Source organism: Chiloscyllium punctatum, chromosome 29, assembly GCF_047496795.1.
Source record: "Chiloscyllium punctatum isolate Juve2018m chromosome 29, sChiPun1.3, whole genome shotgun sequence".
In the NCBI taxonomy this organism is placed as follows: domain Eukaryota; kingdom Metazoa; phylum Chordata; class Chondrichthyes; order Orectolobiformes; family Hemiscylliidae; genus Chiloscyllium; species Chiloscyllium punctatum.
The window spans coordinates 36,858,872-36,866,392 of NC_092767.1; positions in this window are offsets into that span (position 1 = coordinate 36,858,872).

The window sequence follows — 7,521 nt, forward strand, 5'->3', positions numbered from 1 at the left end:
GAGTCAAGTGACCAATTCATTGATTTTACAGAAAATCTGTTCCAACCCAGTTTCAGTGGGAGGACACAGGGAAATGTCCTCTGGCTGTTGGTGTAATGGGCCCACCTTCTCAGGGCACTGTTACATAACGAGAATTCTGTATTAACCAAAAACCCACTCTGTCTGTCACTGATGAGCAATCTTTGTTGACATGACAAATCTCCGCCATATGCACTGGACAATACAGATATAGCTGGTTGTGAACAAAGATCAAAGAAATTTAATGGCCCAGGAACAGGCCCTTCAGCCCTCCAAGCCTGAGCTGATCCAAATCAACTGTCTAAACCTGACGCCCTACACCTAAGTATCCCTCTGCTCCCCACCTACTCATGCATCTGTCCAGATGCATCTCAAATTAATCTGCCGTACGTGCCTCTACTACCTCTGCTGGCAACGGGTTCCAGGCACCTATCACCCTCTGTGTAAAGTACATGCCGTGTGTATCCCCCTTAAACTTTTCACTTCTCACCTTGAAAGTATGACCTCTCATTATTGAATCCTTCACCCTGGGAAAAAGCTCATCTCTATCTACGCTGTCTATACGCTTCATGATTTTGTAGACCTCAATCATGTCCCCCCTCAATCTCCTTTTTTCTAATGAAAATAAACCTAACCTACTCAACCTCTCTTCATAGATAGCACCTTCCAGACCAGACAACATACTCGTAAACCTTCTCTGCACCCTCTCCAAAGTGTCCACATCCTTTTGGTAATGTGGTGACCAGAACTATATGCAGTATTCCAAATGTGGCCAAACCATAGCCCTATACAACTGTAACATGATCTGTCAGCTCTCATAGTCAATACCCCTATGCCTTCTTGAAGGCCTTCTTGACCACTCTATCCACCTGTGCAGCAACCTTCAGGGTACAATGGACCTGAAGTCCTAGATCTCTCTGCTCATCAATTTTCCCCAAGACTCTTCCGTTTACAGTACAATTCGCTCTAGAAATAGACTTCCCAAAATGCATCACCTCACATTTACCTGGATTGAACTCCACCTGCCACTTCTCTGCCCGAGTCTCCAGTCTATCTATATTCTCCTGTATTCTTTGACAATCCCCTATGCTTTCTACTACTCCACCAATCTTCGGGTCATCTGCAAACTTGCTGATCATATCAACAGTGCTCTATTCCAGATCATTTATGTATATCACAAACAACAGAGGCCCCAGTACAAACAACAGTGTCCCTGTGGAACCTTTCTCCATTTTGAGAAACTCCCTTCAATCACTACTCTCTGTCTCCTGTTGCTCAACCAGTTCTTTATCCACCTAGCTGGGACACTCCACACACCATGTGACTTCACTCTCTCTATTGGTTTACCATGGGGAACCTACTCAAATGCCTTACTAAAGTTCATGTGTTTGACATCTACAGCCCTTCCTTCATCTATCAACTTGGTCACTTCCTCAAAGAACTCTATTAAGTTGGCAAAGCACAATCTCCCCCGCACAAAACCATGTTGCCAATCACTGATAAGCCCATTCTGTTCTAAGTATATATAGATCCTATCCCTCAGTACCTTCTCCTACATATTTCCCACCAATGACGTCAGGCTCACTGGTCAGTCGTTACTCGGAATATTCCTTCTACCCTTATTGTACAGGGGCACAACATGAGCAACCCTCCAGTCCTTCGGCACCTCACCTATTTTTAGGAATGCTACAAAGATATCTGTCAAGGCCCCAGCTATTTCCATTCTCATCTCCCTCAGCAATCTGGGATAGATCCCATCTGGTCCTGGGGATTTGTCCACCTTAATAACCTCTAGCCCACCCAACACAACTTCCTGACTGATGTTAACAGATCCACACTCATCAAATATCTATCTCTAATCTTAACATTCATCATGTCCCTCTCCTCAGTGAATACTGAGGCAAAGTAATCAATCAGAATCCAACCCATTCTCTCCGGTTCGACACACAGCCTTCCTTCATTATCCTTTAGTTACCCGCTTGCTTCTTATATAAGAATAAAAGGCTTTGGGATTGTCCTTAATTCTGCTTGCTAAAGCTATTTCATGACTCCTTTTAGCCCACTTGATTCATCATTTAAGACAGGTTCTACTCTTCCAATATTCCTCCAGGGCCTGTTCTCTTCTTAGCTGCCTTGACCTTATGTACGCTTCTCTTTTCCTCTTGGTTAGTCGTATAATTTCTCCTGTCATCCACAGTTCACAAATTTTGCCTTTCCTATCCTTTGCTTTCAACGGGACATGCCTACCCTGCACTAACTTTAAGCTACCGTTGAAAGCCTCCCACATATCAAATGTGGACTTCCTTTCGAACAGCTGTATCAAATCCACATTTCCCAGCTCCTGCCTAATTTTGATATAACTGGCCTTGACCCAGTTTAATACTCTTCCTTTAGGACCACTCTCATCTTTGTCTACAAGTATTCTAAAACTTACAGAATTGTGGTCACTGTTCCTAAAGAAATCCCCCACCGTAACTTCCACCATCTGGCCTGGCTCATTCTCCAACACCAAGTGCAATATGGCCCCTTTCCTCATCGGACTATTGACATACTGCTCTAAAAAATTCTCCTGGACGCTTCTTACAAGTTATGCCCCATTCAGACCTCTGACACTACGTGTATCCCAGTCAATGTTGGGAAAATTAAAATATCCCATCACCACTACCCTGTTGTCTCTACATTTTTCCAAAATCTGTTTACTTATTCATTCTTCTCCCTCACACTCACTGTTGGGAGGCCTGTAATACAGCCCCAACAATGTAACTGCACCCTTATTTCTCAGCTCCACCCATAATGCCTCGCTACTCAAGCCCTCCATAGTGTCCTTTCACACAGCCGTGCTGTCATCCCTGACCAGCAATGCAACTCCTCTCCCAATTTTAATTCCCTCCCTGTCCTATCTGAAGTGTCGATATCCTGGAGAGATAGTGAAGGGGCTGGAGGGGGATAAGGAGATAAGGAGGGTGTAGGTGCTGGAAGGAAATTACAGAGATAACAAGGGGTGTTGGAGCTGGAGGAGTTTACAGAGGTAGGGAGTGGTGTATGAGTTGGAGGCTGTTGGAGAGATATGGAATAATGTTGATAGTCAAGATGGCTTCTCATACAGGGAGGGATGTAACTGCTGGATGGTGACACAGAAAGAGGAAGGGATGTCGGGTCTGGAACAGATTACTGGGATAGGTACAGATGCAGTGTCTGGAGAATGTTACACAGATGAGTTTTATTGGATGGTTGAATTGAAAGAGATAAGGAGGTTTGTAGTTTCTCAAGGACATTAGAGAGATGAGGGGTGTACAGATAGAGTAGGTTTACAGATATAGGGAGGCTTATTGTGGCTAAAGGAGTAACAGAGATGGGAGGGTTGTAGGTGCTCTGGGAGGTGGCAGAACTGGGGATGTGTGCAGGGGCTGGACCATGTTACAAAGGTAGGGAAGAGTTTAGGGGCTGGCAGAATTTACAGAGATAGGGAGGTTTATAGAGATTCATGGAAGTGACAGAGATGGAAGGATTCTAGGTGCTATAGGAGGTTACAGAGATAGGGAGGGGTGCTGGGGCTGAGGGACGTTATAGTGAGGGTTTCAGTAACTCCCTGTTTGATCGTAGTGAGGCCCCTTGAACTGGACAGGTCAAAGTGTGACCTCACTGTGTGCATCACAGAGAGAGCTCAGACATCACAATTGGTTTATAAACTGGCTTCATCGGAGACACGCGGCTGCTCCAGGAAACACAGGGAAGGCTAGGTCACTGCACTGACCGTGTCTCTGGCTGATCTGTCTGAGAGTGAATGTGATCAGCAAGAAGATCAAAACAGCTTCACTTCACAGAGACCACATTATATTGCGTAAATCCCATTAGCGAGGTGATCAGAGAGAAGGTGGTGAGGTTTGAAAGTTCCCTGAAAAAAATCTTTCTCTTGAGGTTTTGGTGGAGATAGGGGAAGACAGGACAAGCTGTTTGGTCGATGGGAGGAATGAATCCAGTTGGTGGCTAGAAGGGAGAGGTGAGGGGGTGGGAAGGGAGTCGGGGACAGGAAAGGGGGTTACTTGAAATTGGAGAACTCAATGTTGAGTACTCCGTGTTGCAGGCTGCCCAGACAGAAGATGAGGTGTTTTTCCTCTAATTTGTAGTTTAATTTGTTGTGGCAGTAGAGGAAGCCAACGATGGTCATGTCAGAAAGGAAGTGGGAGGGGAATTAAAATGGGCTGTGACTGGGAGGTCCGGTCGGCATCTGTGGGCCTGGCCAACATGCTTGGCAAACCGTTCACTAAGTTTATGTTTAGTCTCCCAGATGTAGAGAAGACCACACCGGGAGCACCGGATACAGTAAACTAGGTTGGAGGAGAGGCAGGTGAACCTCTGTCTCACCAATGATGCAAAACCTACCAGAACACCACCCCCTTCACCTCCATCCAGTGCCCCAAACAGTCTTTACAGGTGAGACAATTTCAAATAACCCCCTTTCCCATCCCCTGATTCCCTTCCTAGCCCCTCCCCGCTCCCTTCCATTCCTCTCATCGACCCTTCCTCCCAGCCACCAACCGGATTCACTCCTCCCATTGACCAATCAGGTCATACCCTCGACCTGTCTTCACCGAGCCCCACCAACACCCTGCCCCCACCAACCCCTTTATCTGCAGCTCCCCACAAACCCACCCCCAGTCCTGAAGAAGAGTTACCCCCAAAATATCACCTCCTGATACTGCCTGGCTTGCTGTGTTCTTCCAGCCTCCTGCTTGTCTCCCTTGGAATTCAACATCTGCAGTTTTATTTTGTCTCTGAGCAAGGATATGGTGTCTCCCTTGGAATTCAACATCTGCAGTTTTATTTTGTCTCTGAGCAAGGATATGGTCAGCCTGGGGAATGTGGGATTCTGGGAGGTTTGACGTGTCAGGGATAAACATATCTCTTGAAAATGTGACAGTGTGCATAAACTAGAGTTCTTTTATCGAGAATGGGAGTAACTGTAGGCCAGCCACGGGGCTGAGGATGAGGGGGATAAACGCATTTACGGAGATGGCTAAATCACAGTTAGTGTGTATGGGTAAATAAGGAAAACGTGACAGCCAGATATCTCAGGAGTCCCCTGAGATGGTTGAGATCAGACATCAGTTTCCTGCTTTGGAAGCTTGTGATGGAAAGAATTCATCAGAGGAACGCAGAGTCACGTCAGCTGGACAGGTGGTAGGAAGAGTGGGTACATAGTACCGACAATGGGTTCGTTAGTTAGGGAAACAGAGTGGAGTTTCTACAGTTATAAACATACCTTCAGCATGTGATGATAACCTCCTTGCTACCAGGGTCAAGGAAATCACAGAAGAGCTGCAGGAAAGTCTGCTGCAGGAGTATCAAACGACAGAGGTATTGCTCCATGTTGGTGACAAAGACCTCGGTGGGAATGCGGGGATGTGGTCCATGAAACAGATTTGAGGCAGCAAGGAATGAGATTGAAAAGCAGGATGTGGAAACAGTATTCTCAGAATCACTGCCAGTCCCATGTGTTGATCAGAATCCGAGCAGAATAATTGGATGGTTGAACATGTGACTGGAAAATGGGTTCAGAAGGTCAGGCAGCATGTTTCAAGGCATTAGGACCAGCTCTGGAGCAGGCTAGAACTCAACAAGATGGACAGTTTACATCATGGTAGGACTGGAATGAACATCCATAAAATTCCCCCAAATAGGTTTGTGAGTGATGTTGGGGAGGTGATAATCGAGATGAGAAATGGTCTGGGAATGTAAGTGGCATCTTGGCTTCAAGGGAAGGCTGCATTCATATTCTCTCCCTCCCCGATCAGTTTCTTGGTCATGTGCTGCGGGATCCTAAATTGCTCCCAATCATCAGACTTAATATTGTTTTCGGAATTGTTATCCGCCATTTCATTTCACTTTCTGCAACAAAACCTGTAATTTTTTTTCAAACCATCACACCAGCTGGTAACATTTACAGCATAGCAGAACATCGAACACTTTCATATTGAGTTTATGCAACAAGACTCACACAATCCGAAAAAAAAATGAAATCAGTGGAAGAACATGGAACATTTTGGATACACGAGTGTGAATTTAAAATCGAGAATTTGGAGGACAATATGCCTGTATTGGTTCTTGCAATCACAGGATGATCAGGGAATATTGGGATTTGCTGGGATACGCAAAGCAGGAGGGAGGAAGACATTTGGACAAAGTAAATGTATGGAGTTGATAATCTTGTCTCCAGCCGATATGGTGCTTGTTACAAAGGTCCAGATATAACAACCAAATAAATGACTGTTTCACCAAATATGAACTGAGGCAGGGATATAGGAGCTGTTTTGCAGATGGAAAAAAATCTTCATGATAATGTAAATATCATTTTGAATTTATCACAATATGAAGCCGCAAGCAAACAGGGTTCATCCAGAGTCAGTTCACAGTGAGCTCCATGGAGACAGTGAGAGCCACAAAACATTTTCATGGAAGTACAAGATGTCGCCTCATTTACCATATCCGACCCCATTCCCAAGCTTCGGATCATATCTGCCACCAAGCCCTCTAATTGGGCCTTGGAGTTTCCCAACGACTTTCCCAAAGATTGTGTAAAGAAATGAATAATGAAGTGGAGTGATATCAGTCTCAGGGCAGAGCAGACAGTGTGAATGGGCAAAGTAAATTATCGATGAAAATATGTTTGTAATGAAAAGGCAGGGTTTTTTTGCTGTTTACACATCACATTATTTGTCTTTATAACAGGAACTTTTGTTTTCCACTTTTTCCAGATGTATATATCAGAAAGTTCAGTGCGGAAGAATGGGCAGGAGCCAGTCATTGGTTTTTCCACTCTGGCCTGCAGTGAACAGTGATAATTCCCTCAGGTCATGTTTTTTATCTGTGTCTGGTTCACTCACTGAGAATGGATTGCTTCAGATGACTGCCCTCTTTTGGTTGCTTCGGATGAATTTTCTTTTGTGCATATTTAATTCCTTTTTCGGTTTTGCTTTTGTTGTCCCACTTCCTACTAATTGTTGCTGATTACTAACAGCACTTTGCACTGACTTTACCCCTCCAGTCTCATTCACTTTGCTCCTCAGATGGAGTCAGTCCTTGCCCATGAGGAAAGGAGTGTTAACATGTTGCTGCTCCTCCTTCTCCTTTCGGTCCATTCCTCACGTGGACTCCTCGTTCCACTATCTGCTGCATCTAATGTTGACTCCCAGCTCCATGCATTTATTCATCAATTGAATTATTTTTATAAGTGAATATTTCACTGCATACTTCAACTGGTCTCTGAGACTATTCTGCATCACCACATAAATATATGCATTTATGCAGCAACTTATGTCTCGCAGCATAAATGTGATTAGTTCAAAGAGATAAAAATCATCCAAATAATAACCAACATTGAAGAAATATAAAATATACACCAACCAGAGAAGTATGAAGCTGACATATACAGCAAAGAGTAAAGTCACAGATTTGTTTCTGCTCTCTATCTCGGGGTCATTCTCTATTTTCCTTTGACTCCTC